Here is a 26,043-nt window from a genome sequence, read left to right on the forward strand (position 1 = left end):
CACTCAAATGCTCTCTTCGCCTGTCTTTCTTCTGGCATAAGGGCTACTTGGTCTGCCCATCGCATTCTTTCGCTCTTCAACTTCTGTATTATTGTTGGTTGTTGCATCAAGAGATAGATTCCCTCATTCTCCCTCTTTCTCCTTTCTCCTTTATCTAAGATAGGTTCCCGTATCTTCCTCATTGCACTTCTTTCAAATATTAGTAGTTTTTCCTTTTCGCGTTTTGTTGTGCTCTGGGTTTCTGAATCGTACATGACTGCTGGGCATATCACTGTGTTATAGATTCTCGTCTTAGTATTCGCTAGTATTGATTTTGAGCTGAGAATCTCCCTGAGAGAATACATGCATTTCATTCCCACTGCTATTCTTTGCTTGATATCCATTTCTGCGCTGTCCCAAGTATTTTTGCTGGTGAACTCTCTTGAATCTCAGGCCACCTATATCAAGAAATTCTTGCTGTTCTCGTCTTCTTCCTCATTGCATGAACTGCCTTTTGTCCTGCACCTTTAGCCCAACCTTCCGTGCGTAGTTGTCCATTTTCTGGTACGTTTCTTACAGTTGATGGATTGATTCACTTCGACAGTACTAAATCATCTGCATATGTGAGATAATTGAAATTACCATCCATCTGTACTCCAGCCCATTCCTGTTGCCTACACTCCCTTATTGCCTTCTCTAAGATGACATTGAGCAGGATACACGAGGCAGCATCCTCTTTCCTGAGACCTGTCTCAAACTCGAACGTTTCTGACCTTCCCAATTGAAGACGCACTGCTGCCCAAGGTCCATCCATGCAATTTTGCACCATTTTCACCAGCTACACGGTGATTCTGAAGTGCACTGTACAAGCTGTTCCATTGCATGCTGTCGTATGCACGTTGAAAATCGACGAAATAACTATAGATGTTTTTATCATATTCCCAGTGTTTTTCAGTTATTGTCTTAGGGTGAAAATGAGATCTCTTGTCTATCGGTTTGGTCGAAAGCCAGCTTGATATTGCTATATCTTGTTCTCTATGAATGGTTCTTATTTCCTGAAAATAATGAGAGATCGTAGCTTGTACGTTATATTTAGCAAGCTTATACCTCCGCAGATGCCACATTTCATTTCGCTTCCCTTCTTGTATATCGGACATATTATGGCCAATTTCCATTCTTCTGGCAATGTCTCATTCTTGCATATCAGCTGGCTCAGGTTATATACCTCTGAGTGCAAGTTTTCACCTCTCTCTCTGATTAATTCTCCTGTTATTCTATACTCCTGGGGCCTTGTTTCTGAGTTTTTTGATTGCAATCTTCATATCTTGTTCAGTCATCTCCGCCGGCCGATGTGGCCGAGCGGTTCTAGGCGCTTCAGTTCGGAACCGCGCTGCTGCTACGGCGCAAGTTCGAATCCTGCCTCGGGCATGGATGTGTGTGATGTCCTTAGGTTAGTTAGGTTTAAGTAGCTCTAAGTCTAGGGGACTGATGACCTCAGATGTTAAGTCCCATAGTGCTTAGAGCCATTTGAACCATCTGAACCATCAGTCATTTCCCATTCTTCTTCCCTTTCCATTCCTCCGTGGTGTTAGTAGGTAGCACCTTATCTGGGTCTAGGCGATTCAAGAGTACTGAGATGTATTCTCTCCATCTTTCTACAATTCTTTTCGTGTCATTTAGCAAGGCGCCATTCTTATCTCTAATGAAATTCACGTTTGTTATTTTTGATGCTTTGGAAAAATTGGCTCTCTGCCCCAACATCTTCTAATAAGCTGATTAGACACATTCTCTTCTGTGGTCTCGGGATTCCTTATGTCCCCCTTCTGATATTGAGAAAATGTTCTCTTTTCCGCTCATTCTCCCTGTCAGCTAGACAATCCTCCCTCATCTTCCTCCTCTTTTTTATAGTCTTCTGGCATGTCTCGTTGAACCATCCTCTCGTCTTGATTCTCTTCTTTCTTCCCAACGTATCCTTGGTTACACTTCGAGCTAAGGTCCTTATTTCTTCCCTCTTTTCTTCTACGTTCAAAAAAAAAAAAATGGCTCTGAGCACTATGGGACTTAACATCTGAGGTCATCAGTTCCCTAGACTTAGAGCTACTTAAACCTAACTAACCTAAGGACATCACACACATCAATGCCCGAGGCAGGATTCGAACCTGCGACCGTAGCAGCAGCGTGGTTCCGGACTGAAGCGCCTAGAACAACTCGGCCACAGCGGCCGGCTCTACGTTCCCTCTTGTTTCTACTTGTTAAGGCCTCAGAACGATTTTTATTTCTCCAGCATTTGTTCTTTAATTACACTTTTCCGCTGTTTCCCAAAGCACGTTCTAGTGTCTTATTCTTCTTCCTGTGCATGCAGGTGAACATCATTTTAAGTCTGCACACAGCTAGCAGGTGGTCTGATGCACAATCGATTCCTCTATACGACCTGATGTCCATGACGCTCTGGCTATAGCACTCGTTCACCAAGACGTGATCTATCTGGTTGGTACTTCTTCCGTTCGGTGAGAAACATTATATTATATTATAAATTTATGTTTTCATAAATTAAAATTTACATTTTTATTTAAATTTATTGAAGCTCTGTCTCTCTTTCCCCCGCTCGTTTGCACCCTTCATTGGAAATTTGTGGTAAGGTCTTACGGGACCAAACTGCAGAGGTCATCGGTCCCTAAGCCTACACACAACTTAATCTAATTTATACTAACTTACACTATGGACAACACACACACCTATGTCCGAGGGCGGACTCGAACCTCCGACGGGGGGAGCCGCACGGACCGTAACAAGACCCCCTAGACCGCGCGGCTACCAATAATTCGGTAAACGTTGAGGTAACTTAAGCAGGAGGCACTTTTACAATTTTTTAAATTGTTTCGTGACTTAATCGCTTGCTTTTTCAGCACATACTTTCACATGTGGGAAATATTTTTCGCAAGAAGTATTTGTCATCATTTATTAATTTTCTTTGATTTTCTTTAATTACTAAGGTTTTGTAACATGAATCATCCTCGCCCTAATGAGGTCGGATGATCGCGGTAGATTTGCGACTTCAGATAATGCAACAATCAGTTACCACACGGGTCGAGGTCTGGGGACCTGGGAGACTAAGCATGACGGAAGTGGCGGTTCAAATGGTTCTGAGCACTATGGGACGTAACTTCTGAGGTCATCAGTCCCCTAGAACTTAGAACTACTTAAACATAAGGACATCACACACATCCATGCCCGAGGCAGGATTCGAACCTGCGACCGTAGCGGTTGCGCGGTTCCAGACTGAAGCGCTAAGAACCGCTCGGCCACTCTGGCCGGCGTGGCGGTTCAGCATGTGATCCTCATCAAAAGATGATGTGTGACAATGTGGGGCGGAGTGCATCCTGCATAAAAGTCCTACCTTCCAGCAGGTGTTTATCAGCTATGTTAAGGATGATGCAATTCTATAACATACCGGCGTACATCGCAACCGTAATGCTAACAGTTTTAAAAGGAACACCCCGGATTTCCTCAAAGAAAGGAGGTCCTAACACGATTGATGTGGTAAATTCACACCACACTGTGACTTGTTCATTACGCAATGAGGTTCTCAAGACAGTTCTAGGATTCTCGGTAGACGAATTCTTCTGTTGTGCAGGCGGCCGGGCTGTGAAATGGGCTTTATCATCGCACAAGTTAGACAACCAAACATCATTGTTCCCCTTTTTTGAAATGCACACACGCACAACCACGTCACGTAGATTGAGTCACGTAATGTGTTTCAAAGAAATGGTTCAAATAGCTCTGAGCACTATGGGACTTAACATCTGAGGTCATCAGTTCCCAAGAACTTAGAACTACTTAAACCTAACTAACCTAAGGACATCACACACATCCATGCCCAAGGCAGGATTCGAACCTGCGACCGCCAGAATCGCGCTGTTTCGGACTGAAGCGCCTAGAACCACTCGGTCACATCGGCCGGCTCGTAATGTGTTTGTTTACAGAAAGACAAATATCCACGAAAACAGCGCGATCACGTTTGGAGCACCACGGACTGAAATGAAATGTGTGTGAAATCTTATGGGACTTAACTGCTAAGGTCATCAGTCCCTAAGCTTACACAGTACTTAACCTAAATTGTCGCCGGCCGGTGTGGCCGTGCGTTTCTAGGCACTTCAGTCTGGAACCGCGTGACCACTAAGGTCGCAGATTCGAATCCTGCCTCGGGCATGGATGTGTGTGATGTCCTTAGGTTAGTTAGGTTTAAGTAGTTCTAAGTTCTAGGGGACTGATGACCACAGATGTTAAGTCCCATAGTGCTCAGAGCCATTTTTTGAATCTAAATTATCCTAAGGACAAACACACACACCCATGCCCGAGGGAGTCCACGAACTGTCAGCACTGTATTTATTACGAGTGTAGAATGTAGAATGTTTGGAGGTCTGCTTACTGAACTAGAGCAAAAATAGAGAGACATCAGACCAACATACTTACCCCGGATAACAAAGACGGTCGCTACTTGAGACAATACAAATAAAATGTTCTCCGACTTTTCTGGTTCTCCCGTCAGATCTGTTGCAAATATCTCTTCTCGGGTTTGCCGTGGGATCATATTGTGCAAATCCCACAATATTTCGTCGATACAACCGCGAGATCTTCAGGTGCCGAGTAGCTGCTGTTGTCACTGCTGCAAGACACGACGGCAGGAGAAGGCAATACGTGTGCTTGGGTAGACGCTGACAGTTGGAGGGAAGCGGGAGTCGCAGAAAGGCCTTCTGCGAGTGCGCTGTGGGCTGCCAGACGCTCCTCTGTTTTTGTCATCGCTCTTCTGATTAGTCTGATGCGGACCGCCACGAATTCCTCTCCTGTACCAACCTCTTCATCTCAGAGTAGCACATGTAACCTGCGATCTTAGTTATTTGCTGGATATAATCCAATCTCCGTCTTTCCCCACAGTTTTCGCCCTCTGCAGCTCCCTCTAGTAACATGAAAGTCATTCCCTGACGTCTTAACAGTTGTCCTATCATCCTGTTCCTTCTCCTTGTCAGTGTTTTCGACAAATTCCTTTTTTCTCCGATTCTGCGTAGAATCACCTCATTCCTTACCTTATCGGTGCACCTAATTTTCAATTATTGTCTGTAGCACCACATCTCAAATGCTTCGATTCTCTTCTGTTCCGGTTTCCCCACACTCCATGTTTCACTACCATACAATGCTGTACTCTAGACGTACATTCTCAGAAACTTCTTCCTCAAATTAAGGGCGTTGTTTGATATTAGTAGATTCTCTTGGCCAGGAATGCCCTTTTTGCCAGTGCTAGTCTGCTTTTGATGTCCTTGCTCCATCCGCCACTGGTTCTTTTGCTGCCTATGTAGTAGAATTCCTTAACTTCATGACCATCAGTCCTGGCTTTAAGTTTCTCGCTATTCTCATTTCTGCTACTTCTCATTACTTTCGTCTTTCTTAGATTCGCTCTCAATCCATATTCCATACTCATTAGATTGTTCATTCCATGTAGAAGCTCATGTAATCCTTCTTTCACTGAGGACAGCAATGTCATCAGCGAATCGTATCATTGATATCATTTCACCTCGAATTTTAATTCCACTACTGAACCTTTCTTTTATTTCCATCATTGCTTCTTCGATGTACAGATTGAACAGTAGGGGCGAAAGACTACATCCCTGTCATACACACTTTTTAATCCGAGCACTTCGTTCTTAGTCACCCACTCTTATTATTCCCTCTTGGCTCTTGTATATATTGCATATTAACCGTCTCTCCCTATAGCTTACCCCTATTTTCTCAGAATTTCGAACATCTTGCACCATTTTACATTGTTGAACGGTTTTTCCAGGACGAAAAATCCTGTGAACATGTCTTGATTTTTCTATAGTTTTGCTTCCATTATCAACAGCGAAATCAGAATTGTGTCTCTGGTGCCTTTGTCTTTCCTAAAGCCAAACTGATCGTCATCTAACACATCCCCAGTTTTCTTTTCCGTTCTTCTGTATATTATTATAGCCAGCAATCTGGATACATGAAGTGTTAAGCTGATTGTACTACAATTCTCGCAATTGTCAGCTCTTGCAGTCTTCGGAATTGTGTGGATGATGCTTTTCCGAAAGTCAGGTGGTGTGTCTCCATACCCGTGCACTCTACACACCAAAGCGAATAGCCGTTTTCTTGCCACTTCCCCCGATGATTCTAAAAATTCTGAAGGAATGTTATCTATTCCTTCTGCCATATTTTATCTTAAGTCCTTGAAAGCTCTCTTAAATTCTGATTCTAATACTAGATCACCTACCTCTTCTAAATCGTTCGCAGCTCGTGCGCTAGTGGCTATCGTTGCTGCCTCTGGATCACGGAGTCCCGGGTTCGCTTCCCGGCCGGGCTGGGGTTTTTTCGCTGTATGGGGACTGGGTGTTTGTGCTGTCCTCGTCATTTCATCGTCATTCGTGACAGTGCAAAAATTGGTCTGTGTAAAAATTGGGACTTTGCAGAGGTGCTGATGACCACGCAGTTGAGCCTTCCATAAATCAAACATCATCATTTTCTATACCGGTTCCTGTTTCTTCTACTATCATTTCAGACAAATCTTCCCTGTCATAGGGGCCTTCAATGTACCCTTTCCACCTATCCGCTCTCTCCTCTGCATTTGACAGTGAAACTCCCATTGCACTCTTAATGTTACCACTCTTGCTTTTAATTTCACCGAAGGTTATTTTGACTTTCCTATATGCTGAGTCAGTCCTTCCGACAATCATTTGCTTTTCGATTTCTTCACGTTTTTTTATGCAGCCATTTCGTCTTAGCTTCGTATTTATACCATTCTTCAGCGACTTGTATTTCTAGATTCCTGAATTTTCCTGAACATTTTTGTACTTCCTTTGTAACACTACCGTCCTGATCGGAAGTACGTTAGCTGTATAAAGCCTGTACTGTAATAAGTTCACGGGCTTCACCTTATAAACAAGGATTTTAGTACATTAGTTGACCGCGTGTACCTAATAGAAGCAAGATCGGACTTATATTCAGTCAATAACTACAGTGATGCAGTCAAGCAAATGTAAAGTATAATTACTCTTTCGCATGGACAAGAAGTACACACAGTAGATGTTAACTATAATTAATAATTCGGTCGCCAGCCTACTTAGGCAATGAGTGAGTTTTTCCGTGTACAAGTGGGTGCATGTACAAGCATAGTAACACGTAGTAATGATGCGTTATATGGAAAAGTTTGAAACCGGAAAAATCCACTGAACTAAGGTTTTCTCCCTTTGTACTAATTTGGATGAACAACATTTACACAACACCACACAGCAATGATTACTACGAACTACATTTTGAATATTGATCAGACTGAAATCGGGCATAGATTGCCCTAGCATTAGCAATCTCGAAAGTACACACACTATGTCACTATTGAGGATGGAAAAACACTAATACACTTAGGATTAATATAGACTTAGCTTTACTGGTCAGATCTGATCAACACTTTTCAAGGTTTGCAAGAATGGACAAGAGAAAGGGGGGGGGGGCCCTGAAACTGTGATCGTCGTTATACTGAAACTATTAAGTACTGAAGGCAAATTAACACTCAAAATTATCAATCTCTAGATAACTACTCTTTTGTCTCACTTCTGAATTATTTAACTGTCATTATTTCTGTCTCAGATTAATTAAATAACGTCCCTAACTCAATCCAACAAAAACTCTCTTCCAATTTAGTCACACTTTGTTCTTTCTCAACATTTGCAATAACACATAGAAATTTTAGGCTCCTTTGTGGGATAGATTAATCTGCTGATAATTTTCATTAACACTAACATTAAACTTTCAGTTCAGGATACTCGGGTTGCACTATACGAGGTAAGGATCCTGTCTAGGTCAGTGATCAGGATAAGTCATGACTAATGCAATTCTGGTAAAAGTCACGTTATTATTGAACAGTCAGAAACATTTTCGACACTGGTCCACACAGATACACTTCTAAAGATGAAATAAATGTTTGACCTGTGCAAGTCGGTGCGGCGGATGGCGGGCAGCGAGATAGCGGGCAGCACGGCACACATGCAAGCACGGCTAAGGCTCACACAACATCGGCACTTTCCATCTTCTTAGCGTCGTAATCTTTCCAACTTTGTGCCTCAGAATATAGCCATGCCAAGTAGTCGTCGGAATCGGTTCATCCGAGGCTCAATGGAATCCACTTTTCCTGGGTAGCCTCCTCGGTACAGTACGTGTACTTCCGACTCTTGCTCGCCTCCGACTGTAATACTGTGTCCGTTGTGCCGAACCGCGCCAGTGTGCGTTTTCCCGCCTCGCCTGCCTCCACCTTTTCCCGCTCCCCCTACAGGTAGGGTATTCACCACAGGTTTTCTACTTCACATATCCTAATGCATTACCTACGTATGGACCAAGTGTATAAATTACAATTTTCACATTTTACAATAGTTTTAACATTAAATACACTTTCCTTTGATTACCACATTATTTGAAATCTAATATAAATAATAATATTCATTTCAAAAGTTGCTCACAGTCTCTTTAACATAACGATACGAACCGAAAAAAAGTTCAAAACCTTGCTTACATTAATTTATCTAAATTCATAAAGAAAAAAATTATTATATGTACAGCTGTCGTTACACATGCCCCTGTTTCCAGAAAATTTTCTTAAGTCCAAATTTTATGGGAACACTAAATCGTACAATTATACAGTGGTTCCGAATCTTTACTTAATTGTCCAAAAAGATTTACACTACATATTTCCTTTTACTCACTGTATATAGGTTTACACTTTTTTTTTAACACATCAAGAATAATTACTTGTCATTTACTCAAGTGCCTTTTGCACAGTCCAACTTCCCATCATAACATCACTAAAATAGCAATTTAATCATTTTTTCTAAATTTCTCAAAGAAATAATTTAAAATTCTGGAATACAAACATTTAACTACCAAAAACAATTGCATATTTTGTATACACTATAAGATAATTTGTCGCTGCTAGCTTTGAATAGCAGTCCATTTCCTTACTTACTAAACAAAACACACACACATATATTCAGAAAATTAACTACACATATTTGCTGCCTATTATGCGGATTTGGGCAGTCCTTTTCACTTCATATTGTCACATCTCCTGGATCACATTTACAATTTTCCATCGATTATTTATCTGCCCTCATTGGTATTTGGCAGTCCTTCATATTATGGTTCATACACTGCCCATTTTCATTTTTGACAGTCCCATCTTTTATCTGGCTGATAGCATTTATCCTTTCTTTTCAGTCCTTTTCTCCATACATTTTTACAGTTACAGTACAATTGGTAATCTGAAACTCACATAACTACATTAGCACACTTTCAAAGGTATACAGACATTTACAAAGATTAGATACATTTAGAATAACTTGGGTTCAGCATAAGATACAGCACATTTACTCGTTCCTAGGAACATACAGTTTCAGGTCCACAATATTTCTTACACCTAAAGGTCTTTTAGATTTTGGGTAGATCAGGTAGTAAGCATTGTTGTGTGGAATATTCTGTATTACATATGGTCCATTATAAATATATTTAAATTTTGAAATTTCATGGTTTAGTTCACTAGACTTTTCGTGGGTTTTTAAGAGAACATAATCTCCAATTTTAAATTTTGAAACTTTTAAATTTTTATTGTGTCTTTTAGATCTAGATTCAGCTTTTTGCTTTGCCCTTTTTATCACCAATTCTTTCTTTTGATCCAATCCCAAACTTGTACAAGGTGGAAACTCTAGTTTTTCTTCAATTAAACTTTTACTACTTCTGCCTAACAAAATTTCTTCCGGTGGAAATCCTGTAGATTCATGATGTAATGTGTTCACCGACATTCTCAAAATCCGATATAAATCTGCCCCAGGCCCTATATCATGCCCCTTCCTGTCTTTTCCACAAGATACGTTCCTGCCCTGTGAACCATTTATATCTGGCTGCTTTTTCGGTTTCTGGAGTTCAAAGTCTTTACTTACTTGAACTCTTTGCAAAATAAACACTGAGTCGTCCGGTGGCTCTTTCTTTCTTTGTTCTGTTTCAACGTCTGGATTTTGTTTTGATACGTCGTCATCGTTAGGTACAATATCGCAATTAACTGCATCCCCTTTATTTTCACTGATTTTCTCATACCCTCTTTCAGTAAAAGTATATTCATTTTCCTTTACACCTGAAAATTCATCTTCACTGGAATCACCACTACTCTCTTCCTCAACATCAGATTCACTTAAGTACGCTACTTTTGCACAATAGGGAGAGTTAGAACATTCATTTTCGTCTGTATCTGTGTATCTTTCATCATCCGAACTATCGTCGGAATCCGACCATTCCGGATCGCTTTCAGGTTCTAACATAAAAGCTTTTCTGAGACAGGCACTAAGTTCTTCCTCTGTATTGTCGTCAGGCTTGGATTTTAATTCAATCTCCTCTTTTGGCAAAACGGCTTCATCATCAGCTTTATTTACATCTACTGTGACTTCATATTTAGTGTAATCCTCGTGGACTTTAATTACTTTCAGGTAATCATCTACCCCTTCTCCACGGTGCCTCTCGGTAGCAGCTTGTACTATTGGCGGACTGTTAGCAGAAGTTATTTCTTCGTCAACGCTGAGGATTTCATCCTCCAAATCCTTCCTATCATTAACCTTCCTCCTATCGGCAGCACGCGTACTTTGCGCGGCGCTATTTATTCTCTCCTCTTCAAATTTGGGCCACGTCACTTTATGGACGTCCCTAACAATTCCTTTCCTATTAACTAATTTCTTCGCCTCATACTCCCTTTTAAAATCCTCCCACTCACATTGCTTTAGACCCTTGTACAGATCGTCGATCTGCACACGCCAATCAGTTACTTCTGCTAATTCATTCTCGCCTTTTATCTCATTGCAAACACTGCTAACCGCACCTCTCTGTGTATTCACTGTTTCATTTATTGTTTCCTTTGCCACGGAATTATCACTCGTAAAATTTTCATTAGCTCTGACGGCTATGTTCGTATCTACTGCTGCCGTATTGCTAGTGGCTTCTTTCCGAACAGATGTTCTGCTAGGCTGGGCCGTTGCCCTCTGATGCTCCACTCGCCTGTTAACATGTAGTGCTCTGTGCGGCAGAGATGACTCATTCTGGCTCGCACCTGACGCTTGTTTCGCCACAACACTTTGCGGCGTTCCATGTCCGACCCTAGCCTGTCTCATTACATTACGGTCGGTCCGGTATCTTTTCTTAAATCGGGGCCTGTATGTGTTGTCTGCTTCCGTTTGGCCCGCAACGTTCGCGGAAATTAGTTTCCCGCGTCGTTATTATTTTGCGCGGTATACCCTCTACCGCGACCTGAATAATTTCCTCTGCCTCTTCCTCTTTGTATTACATTGACTCGAAATCCATCGCCGTCATTTCTTTCGTCATTGTTTCGGTTATTACGGTTACCAAAATTTTGATAATTGGCACGACTTTCGCGCCAATGGTCTTCGTCTTCGACCCTTTCTAGAAATGCTTGGAAGCTACGATGATTGCTTCCTACATACCTCTTTGAATCCTCCGGAAGCTTTTTATATAGCTCCCAGATAATTTCCGAATCTGATCTTCTACCTCTTAAGTGTGTCAATTTTCGGTACCAATACTCGCAGAAATCTTTCAAGGAATTCCTGCCCCTGTTATCATGCTGTTTGGCCATGATAAACTCGCGCCATAAATGGTCCTGCTTTTGTTCAGACCAATATTCTTCCGTAAATCTTTGCCTAAATTCTTCGAACGTCATTCGTTCGGTATTTAAATTTATTCCCCAGCGCTTAGCATCACCCGCTAAGGCGCTAATTACAACGTTCATCTGTTCCTGATCAGACAAGTGCTCAGGAAATACTCTCTCGCAATTTTTGATAAAATCTAACGGATGCCACCCGTTATGTTTCTTGGCTGGATCGAAGTGCTCCTCGCCTTCCAACAGCTTCGTGATTGGTGTGCCATTACAGACAACACCAGGCCTATCTTTAATTTTGCTCTCCAGAACGAAAATTCTGCCTTGAATTTTCGTAGTATTTTGTTCACAATTTTGAACACATCTGGATACTTTTTTACTTAAATCCCTTTCAGTGTCTAAAACAACCTTTTTCAATTGCGATATCCCGTGTTGACATTCGTTTACGATCTCAGTTTTAAGACCGAAGACTTTTTCGTCTACCTTAGTTTCAACCAGAGGTTCGACTTTCTCTTGGATGTTGAGAATTTCAACATTGAATCTACTATTAATGTTTCCAATTTCCTCCTGCATAGTATCCATATTTTTGTTAATGGTATCAATTTCAAATTTCAGAGTATTTACCACAGAACATAAATTACCCACTTTTTGTTCTACTTGTTCTATTTGTTTACTAATTTTAATTCCCTGTCCTTCGACCTGTGCTTTAATTTGATCCACGTGTGTTTTAAGCTGTTCATTCTGTGTTTTAAGCTGATGGCCCTGCGTTCTGAGCTGCTCATCAACGTGCGTTTTAAGCTGCTCATTCCGTCCTGCAATTTGTTTGGTTAATTGTTCAAATAAGTCGTTCATACTTAAAATTCTTATACTGTTTTGTTCTACAGGATCGATGTGTTCCGATCCTACTTCAGAAGTTTCTTTCGGTTCTTTCTTTATCTGTGGTGAATCAAACATGTCAGTGGATTCGTTCACGTACCCACTATCATCTACAAAATTACCCTCTTCTTTCTGTGTTGTCCCTTGCTGTATTCGAGACGATCTCGATATTTCAATCTGTTCGTTAATGTGTTCATGGTATTGTATGTACGCCAATTGTCTTCCCGTAACGCCATCTGTTATCTGGCCGCGTAAACTCCGGCTACTGCCAGCCGCATTCTCCATTTCGCTTGGCGCACCCACCCCGTCTACGTTTCTGTCCATACTAAATGCCAACTACACCACACTATTATACTTGACTCACACTGCAGTTTATTTGTTTCACTGAATACTATTGCAATACGTGCCACTGAACATCCACTGTTCGATCTTTACATTAATTTGTAACCGACAACAACTGGATGTCCTGTCACCGGGAAGCCACTTGTAACACTACCGTCCTGATCGGACGTACGTTAGTTGTATAAAGCCTGTACTGTAATAAGTTCATGGGCTTCACCTTATAAACAAGGATTTTAGTACATTAGTTGACCGCGTGTACCTAATAGAAGCAAGATCGGACTTATATTCAGTCAATAACTACAGTGATGCAGTCAAGCAAATGTAAAGTATAATTACTCTTTCGCATGGACAAGAAGTACACACAGTAGATGCTAACTATAATTAATAATTCGGTCGCCAGCCTACTTAGGCAATGAGTGAGTTTTTCCATGTACAAGTGGGTGCATGTACAAGCATAGTAACACGTAGTAATGATGCGTTATATGGCAAAGTTTGAAACCGGAAAAATCCACTGAACTAAGGTTTTCTCCCTTTGTACTAATTTGGATGAACTACATTTACACAACACCACACAGCAATGATTACTACGAACTACATTTTGAATATTGATCAGACTGAAATCGGGCATAGATTGCCCTAGCATTAGCAATCTCGAAAGTACACACACTATGTCACTATTAAGGATGGAAAAACACTAATACACTTAGGATTAATATAGACTTAGCTTTACTGGTCAGATCTGATCAACACTTTTCAAGGTTTGCAAGAATGGACAAGAGAAGGGGGGGGGGGGGGGCCCTGAAACTGTGATCGTCGTTATACTGAAACTATTAAGTACTGAAGGCAAATTAACACTCAAAATTATCAATCTCTAGATAACTACTCTTTTGTCTCACTTCTGAATTATTTAACTGTCATTATTTCTGTCTCAGATTAATTAAATAACGTCCCTAACTCAATCCAACAAAAACTCTCTTCCAATTTAGTCACACTTTGTTCTTTCTCAACATTTGCAATAACACATAGAAATTTTAGGCTCCTTTATGGCATAGATTAATCTGCTGATAATTTTCATTAACACTAACATTAAACTTTCAGTTCAGAATACTCGGGTTGCACTATACGAGGTAAGGATCCTGTCTAGGTCAGTGATCAGGATAAGTCATGGCTAATGCAATTCTGGTAAAAGTCACGTTATTATTGAACAGTCAGAAACATTTTCGACACTGGTCCACACAGATACACTTCTAAAGATGAAATAAATGTTTGACCTGTGCAAGTCGGTGCGGCGGATGGCGGGCAGCGAGATAGCGGGCAGCACGGCACACATGCAAGCACGGCTAAGGCTCACACAACATCGGCACTTTCCATCTTCTTAGCGTCGTAATCTTTCCAACTTTGTGCCTCAGAATATAGCCATGCCAAGTAGTCGTCGGAATCGGTTCATCCGAGGCTCAATGGAATCCACTTTTCCTGGGTAGCCTCCTCGGTACAGTACGTGTACTTCCGACTCTTGCTCGCCTCCGACTGTAATACTGTGCCCGTTGTGCCGAACCGCGCCAGTGTGCGTTTTCCCGCCTCGCCTGCCTCCACCTTTTCCCGCTCCCCTACAGGTACGGTATTCACCACAGGCTTTCTACTACACATATCCTAATGCATTACCTACGTATGGACCAAGTGTATAAATTACAATTTTCACATTTTACAATAGTTTGAACATTAAATACACTTTCCTTTGATTGCCACATTATTTGAAATCTAATATAAATAATAATATTCATTTCAAAAGTTGCTCACAGTCTCTTTAACATAACGATAAGAACCGAAAAAAAAGTTCAAAACCTTGCTTACATTAATTTATCTAAATTCATAAAGAAAAAAATTATTATATGTACAGTTGTCGTTACACCTTCTTCCATTGATCAACTGAAGTATTTCTTACTTTACCCATGGTTTCTTCACAGTTAACTTCGTTGTACCTATGTTATTCTTTCCAATTTCTGTGGTTACCATTTGTAGACGTGTCCAGTCCTCTTTAGCTGTACTGTCTACTGAGCTATTCCTTATTGCTGTACCGATAGCCTTAGAGAACTACAAGAGGATCTCGTCGTTCCTAGTACTTCCGTATTCCACTTCTTTGACTATTGGTTCTTCCTGACTTCTAGTCCCCCATGACTGTTAGATTTTCATCTCCCTTTACGTACTTTCTCATATACTATCTCTTCATCTTCAGCTTGCGACGTCGGCATGTATATCTGAAGTGTCGTTGTCGGTGTTGGTTTGGTGTCGATTGTGGCAAGAACAACCTTATCACTGAATTGTTTACAATGACACACTCACTGCCCTACCTTCCTATTCATTACGAATCCTACTCCCATTATATCATTTTCTGGTGCTGTTGATATTACCCCACACTCATCTGACCAGAAATCCTTGTCGTCTTTCCATTTCACTTCACTGACCCCTACTATATCTAGATTGAGCCTTTGCGTTTCCCTTATCAGAGTCTCTAGCTTCCCGACCACATTCACACTTCTGACATTCCACCCCCTGACTCGTAGAACGTTATCTTTTCGTTGGTTATTCAGTCTTTTTCGCATGGTCATCTCCCCCTTGGCAGTCCCCCGCCCCGGAGATCCGAATGGGGGACTATTCCGGAATCTTTTGCCGATTGAGAGATCATCATGACACTTATTCAAATACAGGCTACATGTCCTGTGGATATACGTTACGTGTCCTTAATACAGTGGTTTCCGCTGTCTTCATTGCTGATTCTTCTGACCTTAGGGGCGGTTTCCCACCCCAAGGACAAGAGAGTGCCCTGAACCTGTGTCCGCTCCTCCGTCCTCTTTGAAAGGCTGTTGGCAGAATGAGGGTGACTTCTTATGCCGGAAATCTTCAGCAGTGCGCCGCGTCGAGTCACGAATCGGAAATTCTTGTTCCTCCTTTTTGATTTAATGGCATGCGGTGCTGGACTCAAGGCAATGCTTAATTAAAAACCTGTATCCCTGTTGATAAGATAGGTATGGCGTCCTTCAAAACACAGTCCCAGAAAGATGACGCTGAGGAAAAGCACTGCTGTCGACAAGTATCCAACCTTCCTGTTCCTGGCGGTATGTAGACGATACATTTGTTGTGGTGTGGCCCCACTGAACAGACACATTACCCACGTTTCTCCAAAATCTGAACTCGCTCCATCCGAACATACACTTCACCACGGACGTAGAAAAAGATGGCATCTTACCACTCCTGGATGTCATGGTTAGAAAAAAAGTCGGCGCTACATTGGGACATAGAGTCTACTGAAAAGCAACTCACTCAGAGTTATACCTGTAGGCCACAAACTGTCACCATCTTCCGCAATACGGTAATGTCTTATGCTCTTTGATGCATAGAACACATGTGGGCTCAGATACCGAAAGTCTGTCTGGTGAACTACAACACCTAGGAACGGTGTTCAAACAGAATGGCTATTCTGACAGACAGATAAGCAATGCATTCCGTTCTGATTAAGTACAAAGCAGGGATGTTAGTGAAGATGTGGAAGCACACGCTGCAACGGCGTTCCTGCCATATTTTGGCGGCATGTCTTCAAGAACAGGAGGAATCCTCGAGAGGTTATACGTGAAGTGTATATTTCGGCCACCAGAAAAATTAAGAAATTTATTGTGTTCTGTCTACGACAATCTTCGCTTTAAGAAACGTGGTGTCTATAAGGCCCCATGCCATGGTGGGAAATATTATATTGGACAGACATGCCGAACTTTGCAAAAACGTTATGTTGAACACGATCGTCATACAAGCCTGGGCCAATCTCATAAATTAGCTGTAGCAGAACACTGCCTGGACACAGGGCATCGCATGTTTTACGAGAAAATCGAAGTTTTATCCTCAGCGTCGTCTTTCTGGGACTGTGTTTTCAAGGAGGCCATACATATTCGTACGGCGAACGGTCTTATCAACAGTGATACAAGTTCTCAATTAAGCGCTGTCTGGAATCCAGCACTGGCTACCATTAAGTCAAAAAAGGAGAAACAAGAACTTACGATTCATGATCCGCCTCGGCTCACTGTTAAGAATTAAATCAGCATTTAATTCCAGGAATGTCCGGCAGCACTGTCATTGCCCACAGCATCTGCGCGGAGGGCCTTTATGCGACTCCCGGCAGGGGGTACTACGAGCGCCGGCTTCCTCCAACTGCGTGCGTCTTCCCGCTGCGCGATTATCATCGGTCGTGTCTTGTACCAGTGACAACGGCAGCTACACGGCACCTGAAGATCTCGCAGCTGTATCGACGAAATATTGTGGGATCTGCACAATCTGATCCCACGGCAAACCCGAGAAGACATCTTTGCAACAGATCCACCTGGAGAGCCTGAAAAGTCGGTGAACTCTTTATTTGTATTGTCTCAAGTAGCGACGCAAGGTTATGTTGCTCTGATACCTCTATTTTTTCTCTATTTCAGTAAGCAGACCTTTTTAAGAGAAATTTCAAACATTGATGTCAAACATTGTTGTTCAAGTTGTAGAATTTTGGAACACGTATTGTGTTTGACTATAATGACTTTTCTGGAGACTAGAAATCTACTCTGTAGGAATCAGCATGGGTTTCGAAAAAGACGATCGTGTGAAACCCAGCTTGCGCTATTCGTCCATGAGACTCAAGAGGGCCATAGACACGGGTTCCCAGGTAGATGCCGTGTTACTTGACTTCCGCAAGGCGTTTGATACAGTTCCCCACAGTCGTTTAATGAACAAAGCAAGAGCATATGGACTACCAGACCAATTGTGTTCAAAAATGGTTCAAATGGCTCTGAGCACTATGGGACTCAACTGCTGTGGTCATAAGTCCCCTAGAACGTAGAACTACTTAAACCTAACTAACCTAAGGACATCACACACATCCATGCCCGAGGCAGGATTCGAACCTGCGACCGTAGCGGTCTCGCAGTTCCAGACTGTAGCGCCTAGAACCGCAAGGCCACTCCGGCCGGCACCAATTGTGTGATTGGATTCAAGAGTTCCTAGATAACAGAACGCAGCATGTTATTCTCAATGGAGAGAAGTCTTCCGAAGTAAGGGTGATTTCAGGTGTGCCGCAGGGGAGTGTCGTAGGACCGTTGCTATTCACAATATATATAAATGACCTTGTGGATAACATCGGAAGTTCACTGAGGCTTTTTTTGGATGATGCTGTAGTATATCGAGAGGTTGTAACAATGGAAAATTGTACTGAAATGCAGGAGGATCTGCAACGAATTTGACGCGTGGTGCAGGAAATGGAAATTGAATCTCAATGTAGACAAGTGTAATGTGCTGCGAATACATAGAAAGAAAGATCCTTCATCATTTAGCTACAATATAGCAGTTCAGCAACTGGAAGCAGTTAATTCCATAAATTATCAGGGAGTAGGCATTAGGAGTGATCTAAAATGGAATGCCCATATAAAATTAATCGTCGTTAAAGCAGTTGCCAGACTGAGATTCATTTGAAGAATCCTAAGGAAATGCAGTCCGAAAACAAAGGAAGTAGGTTACAGTACACTTGTTCGCCCACTGCTTGAATACTGTTCACCGGTGTGGGATCCGTACCAGATAGGGTTGATAGAAGAGATAGAGAAGCGCCAACGGAGAGATGCGCACTTCGTTACAGGGTCATTTAGTAATCGCGAAAGCGTTACGGAGATGATAGATAAACTCCAGTGGAAGACTCTGCAAGAGAGACGCTCAGTAGCTCGGTACGGGCTTTTGTTGAAGTTTGGACAACATACCTTCACCGAGGAGTCAAGCAGTATATTGCTCCCTCCTACGCATATCTCGCGAAGAGAGCATGAGGATAAAATCAGAGAGATTAGAGCCCACACAGAGGCATACCGACAATCTTTCTTTCCACAAACAGTACGAGACTGGAATAGAAGGGAGAACCGATACAGGTACTCAAGGTACCCTCCGCCACACACCATCAGGTGGCTTGCGGAGTATAGATGTAGATGTAGATACTCTCTAATAATACAGAGTGCTGACAGTCCGTGGTGCTCCTAACGTGGTCGCACTGTCTGTATGATGTCTTCCTGTAACAAACATATTTCCAGATTCGACCTACGTGATGTAGTTGAGCGACCCCACAACTGGCTTAGGCTGTTTCCTTCTTTTAGTCACTAATTCTCTAACAAAGTGTCACTTCCAAATTTGTCTGTCAGCAGCGGCAGGTGTAGCCCATATAAGTTCATTGTACGTGAGTAAGGGCAAAGATACATTTAGACATCTCCCGAAGTTATAATGCCCAATCTCGATATTAATAACTACACTACTGTCCATTAAAATTGCTACACCACGTTGATGACGTGCTACAGACGCGAAATTTAACCGACAGGAAGAAGATGCTGTGATATGTAAATGATTAGATTTTCAGAGCATTCACACAAGGTTGGCGCCGGTGGCGACGCCTACAACGTGCTGACATGAGGAAAGTTTCCAACCGATTTCTCGTACACAAACAGCAGTTGACCGGCGTTGCCTGGTGAAACGTTGTTGTGATGCCTCGTGTAAGGAGGAGAAATGCGTACCATCACGTTTCCGACTTTGATAAAGACCGGATTGTAGCCGATCACGTTTGCGGTTTATCATATCGCGACATTGCTGCTCCCGTTGGTCGAGATCCAATGACTGTTAGCAGAATATGGAATCGGTGGGTTCAGGAGCGTAATACGGAACGCCGTGCTGGATCCCAACGGCCTCGTATCACTAGCAGTCGAGATGACAGGCATCTTATCCGCATGGCTGCAACGGATCGTGCAGCCACGTCTCGATCCCTGAGTCAACAGATGGGGACGTTTGCAAGATAACAACCGTCTGCACGAACAGTTCGACGACGTTTGCAGCAGCATGGACTATTAGCTCGAAGACCACGGCTGCAGTTACCCTTGACGCTGCATCACAGACAGGAGCGCCTGCGATGGTGTACTCAACGACGAACCTGGGTGCACGAATGGCAAAACGTCATTTTTTCGGATGAATCCAGGTTCTGTTTACAGCATCATGATGGTCGCATCCATGTTTGGCGACATCACGGTGAACGCACATTGGAAGCGTTTAGTCGTCGTCGCCATACTGGCGTATCACGCGGCGTGATGGTATGGGGTGCCATTGGTTACACGTTTCGGTCACCTGTTGTTCGCATTGACGTCACTTTGAACAGTGGACGCTACATTTCAGATTTGTTACGACCCGTGGCTCTACCCTTCATTCGATCCCTGCGAAACCCTACATTTCAGCATAATAATGCTCGACCGCATGTTGCAGGTCCTGAACGGGCCTTTCTGGATATAGAAAATGTTCGACTGCTGCCCTGGCCATCACATTCTCTTGATCTCTTACCAACTGAAAACGTCTGGTCAATGGTGGCCGAACAACTAGCTCTTCACAATACGCCAGTCACTACTCTTGATGAACTGTAGTATCGTGCAGAAGCTGCATGGGCACCTGTACCTGTACACGCCATCCAAGCTCTGTTTGACTCAATACCCAGTCGTATCAAGGCCGTTATTATGGCCAGAGGTGGTTGTTCTGGGTACTGATATCTCAGGATGTATACACCCAAATTGCGCGACAATGTAACCACATGTCAATTCTGGTATAATGTATTTGTCCAAGGAATACCCGTTTATCATCTGCATTTCTTCTTGGTGAAGCAATTTTAATGGCCAGTAGTGTACTTCAGATATTGTACAATGATGTACTACCTGGAAAACGGTACACAAATATTCTGTCAGATCCTAATCAGTACCCATGTTCCCGAAGCAATGATTTGTGCTACTGATGAGCTCACTATGGTTCATTGTAATTTTGAACTCCAACTACGGACGAATGTCAACGCATTTCCCTTGTCTGGGGAAGAGCTGTCTTCATATTACTCGATTTCATATGTCGTTTATTCGTTTGTTCATATAATCTGCTAGAAAAATGTGGCACAATATTTCCAGGAGTAGTGGCTGGCTCTGAGCACTATGGGACTCATCTTCTGAGGTCATCTGTCCCCTAGAACTCAGAACTAATTAAACCTAACTAACCTAAGGACATCACACACATCCATGCCCGAGGCAGGATTCGAACCTGCGACCGTAGCGGTCGCGCGATTCCAGACTTTTGCGCCTAGAACCGCTCGGCCACCCCGGCTGGCCCAGGAGGAGTAAATCAGTTTAATTCTTTACCACTCCAAGGATGAACGATAGAGATATTAGTGTCAGTGAACCTGAGGGAAAGCTGATATCGCTAAAACTCAACAAGATAATACGGTCACATGGAATCCCTACCAAATTCTATACAAAACTTTCGGCTGAGTTAGCCCGTCTTTATACCATGAAATGCCGTGGATTCCTCCAACAAAAAGCTGTGACCATTAGTTGTAACCAAGCATAAGTCACCAAAGGCACTCTCACTCATGGGCAAGGCGTGACCCCCCCCCCCCCCCCCCCCGTCACCCTTGCTCTCGGGGAAAGGAAAAAAAATAATAGTGTAGACAGGTGTTTTTCTTGCAAGAAAATTATGTAAAAAATGGTTTTACGCAGGCTTTTGACATAGCCGGAACTGGACCATTTTTATAGCTACTTACAAGACGCCATTCGTCTTCCAAAATATTAAAAATAGTCGATATCCCTAGGCCTGAGCCCCTCCTACAAACTGTCATAAAGGTGACGCTGCAGGCCACTCCCGTCTACAACAATGGAAGCATAATTGAACCACAAGACTACCATCCAACGTCACTGAATTCCATTTGTTGGAGAATCTTGGAAAACATTCTGAGCTCAAAAATAATGACACAGAACGACCTTCTCTCTGCCAACCAGCGTGATTTCAGAAAACATCGGTCATCGGTCGTGAAAAACCGAACGTTTAAATTCCGTATATGACGTCTTGAAGGCCATGTTCAAAGCACTCAGGTGGAAGCCATATTTCTTGACCATTACAGAGCATTTGATTTGTACCACACTAACATTAAAGAACGCGCGGTCATATGTGGTACCAAACAAAATCTGTGATTCGTTTCAAGAGTTCTTGGTAGGGGCAATGCAGAACGCTGTCTTGGATGGAGAACCGTTGACAGATGTGAAGTTCAAGGGACGTTATAAGTAATACAACACTTTTCTTCTCGGCCAACTTCCGCTGAAAAAATGCTGAATTTGTTGTGGAACACCGTCGAATTAGCGTGCTTCAGCCCCTATAGTTTCATGAAGTTCCAATAGGTAGCAGCACTGTATGTATCCTTCAAAATGGCGTCTGCAACGGAGGAGCGTTCCAAGGAGAGAGCTTTTAATATTTTTTAAAATTTAAAAACCTCTCTCACACCGGCCTGATTTAGCTTCACTGATCAGGATAGTAAAAACATGTGTATATTAAGGGAATTTTCATTGACAAAGCAGGCTTATGACATTCACACAGTTCAATACTGTTCTATCCTGATTAAATTGAGCTTAACTTAAATTGCGTAAGGCAGTGAAGCAATTTCGAAGTCTCGGTGCGACGAAAATTGTCAGTCGATCTCCTGGAAACATTTGTAATAATTATTAACTTTCGGTGATCACATGGGGAAGACCGGAGATCTGCTGGTAAGACCGTGTTAGCCTATTTATTTGAAATAACTGGATATCTTGAGCATACAAAACGGCAGGTTCGTCCAGTGTAAATCAGACGTTCCCCACTGATCCCGTGCAACACAGCGTAGTAAGCAGACACTGTCAATAATAAACAGTTAAATAATACGCGAACACACTTACTTTAGTTTAGTTCATGTATTAAATTCCTTCTCATACAGAATCTCATCAAGATGGCGACTAGCCCAACAATACATACATATACATCCTCCTTTCACGACTAATCGGCAAGAAGTCCCCATTCTTTTCATAAGAGAAAACATAGATAGCAGAGAAGCTATTCCATGGAGTAAATGGACGCTCCAAGGAATAATTGGGCTTGAAACTACTTTGCATTGATAATCGGTATGATAAGAAGAGATATTTCGAGATATGTACTGAGTTATATAATTTATAAAATTTCTGAAAAAAAAAATGGTTCAAATGGCTCTGAGCACTATGGGACTCAACTGCTGCGGTCATTAGTCCCCTAGAACTTAGAACTAGTTAAACCTAACTAACCTAAGGACATCACAAACATCCATGCCCGAGGCAGGATTCGAACCTGCGACCGTAGCGGTCTTGCGGTTCCAGACTGCAGCGCCTTTAACCGCACGGCCACTTCGGCCGGCAAATTTCTGAAAATATCGCGGAGTGACCGCTGCAAGCTGTCATTCAGTTTCTTTTAGTGGAAAACCAAAGCATCACAGACAGCCTTAGCTGCTCTCATTGAACCGAGATTATGTTGAAAAATTGGGTTTTGTAGCAAAAGAATAATAATATGGGGTACTGGAATTATGAGTAAACCGAACCTGCTTAAAGGAAAAAATTGTTTTTACGTTACTTACTGAGTGTCCCTCATAACTTCAGGCGCGCTACAGAAAAATGTATTGGAATCCTTGTGTCCATGTTGTTAGATAAAGACCTGGTAGACAATATTAATAGTATCCTCAGACTCTTGGCATTGATGCAGTTGTCTGTAATGAAGTACTACGTACGTGAAAAAGCTGTGCCAATGTCCAGCCATTTCTTGGTAAGATTTCAAAATGATGCAAACATTGACGACCTGCATTTAATATTCAAAATATAGTTTTGCGCTACTCAAAACACGCCAAAACCTACAAACATATGACTACAATATTAATGAGTCACAACTGGAATCAGTCAACTCATATTAATATCTAGTTGTAATCATTTTTGGGGATATGAAATGGAATGATCGCATAGGCTCAGTCGAAGGTAAAGAAGATGACAATGTTCGAGTCAATGGTAGAATGTTGGAAAAATGCGGTCAGCCTAGAAAGCAGACTGATTACAGATCACTCATTAAATCCCATCCTAGAATATCGATGAAGTGTGTGGGACCCATACCAAATAGACATAACAGGATATACTGAGTGTATAAAAAGAGTGGCAGCATGAATCGACACAGATTTGTTTGACCCATGGGAGTGCGTCACGGAAATGCTAAAGAACTGTAGAGTTCTGTCTATTGAGGTTGAGTTGTATGGACTCTGTGATCCGAAGCAGCTGAAGCTCCGCCGATAACCGTGGCTGGAAGCCAAAGTGTTCTTGGCAGATGATGTAATTTTCTTCCAGATAGTCTTTGAGACGCTGCAGCAGCACCGTTGCAGTATTTTTCCGAGTGTGAGCAACAGACTAATCGGGCGGTAGCTGTCTGGCAACGTAGGGTTTTTTCCTCTTTTGGGAATAGGGATCGTCTTCACTGTCTTCCAGTCTGCAGGGAAGTAGCCGTTGCATAAGTAGTTGTTGATAATTCGAGTTAAGAGAACGATGGCCTTTCTCGGAAGGTGCTTAAGATTGGCATATGTCACAGAGTCCCTGCCAAGTGCCGAGTTGTTCCTCTTCCTGCTGAGTTTTCTAACTTCAGCGGCAGTGCTAAGAACAGGCCTGTATTGTATGGGGAGTTGGCGGAAGTCGGCGATTCACTGTTGGATACAGTCCTCTTCCCTTGCGTCCGATGCATCCTTTGGAGGTGGAGCTATCATATGGAGTTCATAATGTTCATATACGTTGGCATACAGTTCAGCTTGGCCAAGAGAGTCGTATAAGAGGCCACTGCGGCCGCATATTGCTCTCTTTGGTGTTCTCTGTTGGCGTAGTGCCCTAACAAGTTGCCACTTTTCCCTAGTGGCGGCGTAGCTCCCAGGACAAATGATGCATCAGCCATATACGAGGGCAGTTCAATAAGTAATGCAACACATTTTTTTTCTCGGCCAATTTTGGTTGAAAAAACCGGAAATTTCTTGTTGAATATTTTCAAACATTCCCGCTTCGTCTCGTATAGTTTCATTGACTTCCGACAGGTGGCAGCGCTGTACGGAGCTGTTAAAATGGCGTCTGTAATGGATGTGCGTTGCAAACAACGGACAGTGATCGAGTTTCTTTTGGCGGAAAACCAGGGCATCTCAGATATTCAGAGGCGCTTGCAGAATGTCTACGGTGATCTGGCAGTGGACAAAAGCACGGTGAGTCGTTGGGCAAAGTGTGTGTCATCATCGCCGCAAGGTCAAGCAAGACTGTCTGATCTCCCGCGTGCGGGCCGGCCGTGCACAGCTGTGACTCCTGCAATGACGGAGCGTGCGAACACACTCGTTCGAGATAATCGACAGATCACCATCAAACAACTCAGTGCTCAACTTGACATCTCTGTTGGTAGTGCTGTCACAATTGTTCACCAGTTGGGATATTCAAAGGTTTGTTCCCGCTGGGTCCCTCGTTGTCTAACCGAACACCATAAAGAGCGGAATTGCTTGCTCGTCATGTGGCTGAGGGTGACAATTTCTTGTCAAAGATTGTTACAGGCGATGAAACATGGGTTCATCACTTCGAACCTGAAACGAAACGGCAATCAATGGAGTGGCGCCACACCCACTCCCCTACCAAGAAAAAGTTTAAAGCCATACCCTCAGCCGGTAAAGTCATGGTTACAGTCTTCTGGGACGCTGAAGGGGTTATTCTGTTCAATGTCCTTTCCCATGGTCAAACGATCAACTCTGAAGTGTATTGTGCTACTCTTCAGAAATTGAAGAAACGACTTCAGCGTGTTCGTAGGCACAAAAATCTGAACGAACTTCTCCTTCTTCATGACAACGCAAGACCTCACACAAGTCTTCGCACCCGAGAGGAGCTCACAAAACTTCAGTGGACTGTTCTTCCTCATGCACCCTACAGCCCCGACCTCGCACCGTCGGATTTCCATATGTTTGGACCAATGAAGGACGCAATCCGTGGGACGCACTACGCGGATGATGAAGAAGTTATTGATGCAGTACGACGTTGGCTCCGACATCGACCAGTGGAATGGTACCGTGCAGGCATACAGGCCCTCATTTCAAGGTGGCATAAGGCCGTAGCATTGAATGGAGATTACGTTGAAAAATAGTGTTGTGTAGCTAAAAGATTGGGGAATAACCTGGTGTATTTCAATTCTGAATAAAACAACACCTGTTTCAGAAAAAAAAGTGTTGCATTACTTATTGAACT

Source organism: Schistocerca americana, chromosome 5 (assembly GCF_021461395.2).
Source record: "Schistocerca americana isolate TAMUIC-IGC-003095 chromosome 5, iqSchAmer2.1, whole genome shotgun sequence".
NCBI lineage: Eukaryota > Metazoa > Arthropoda > Insecta > Orthoptera > Acrididae > Schistocerca > Schistocerca americana.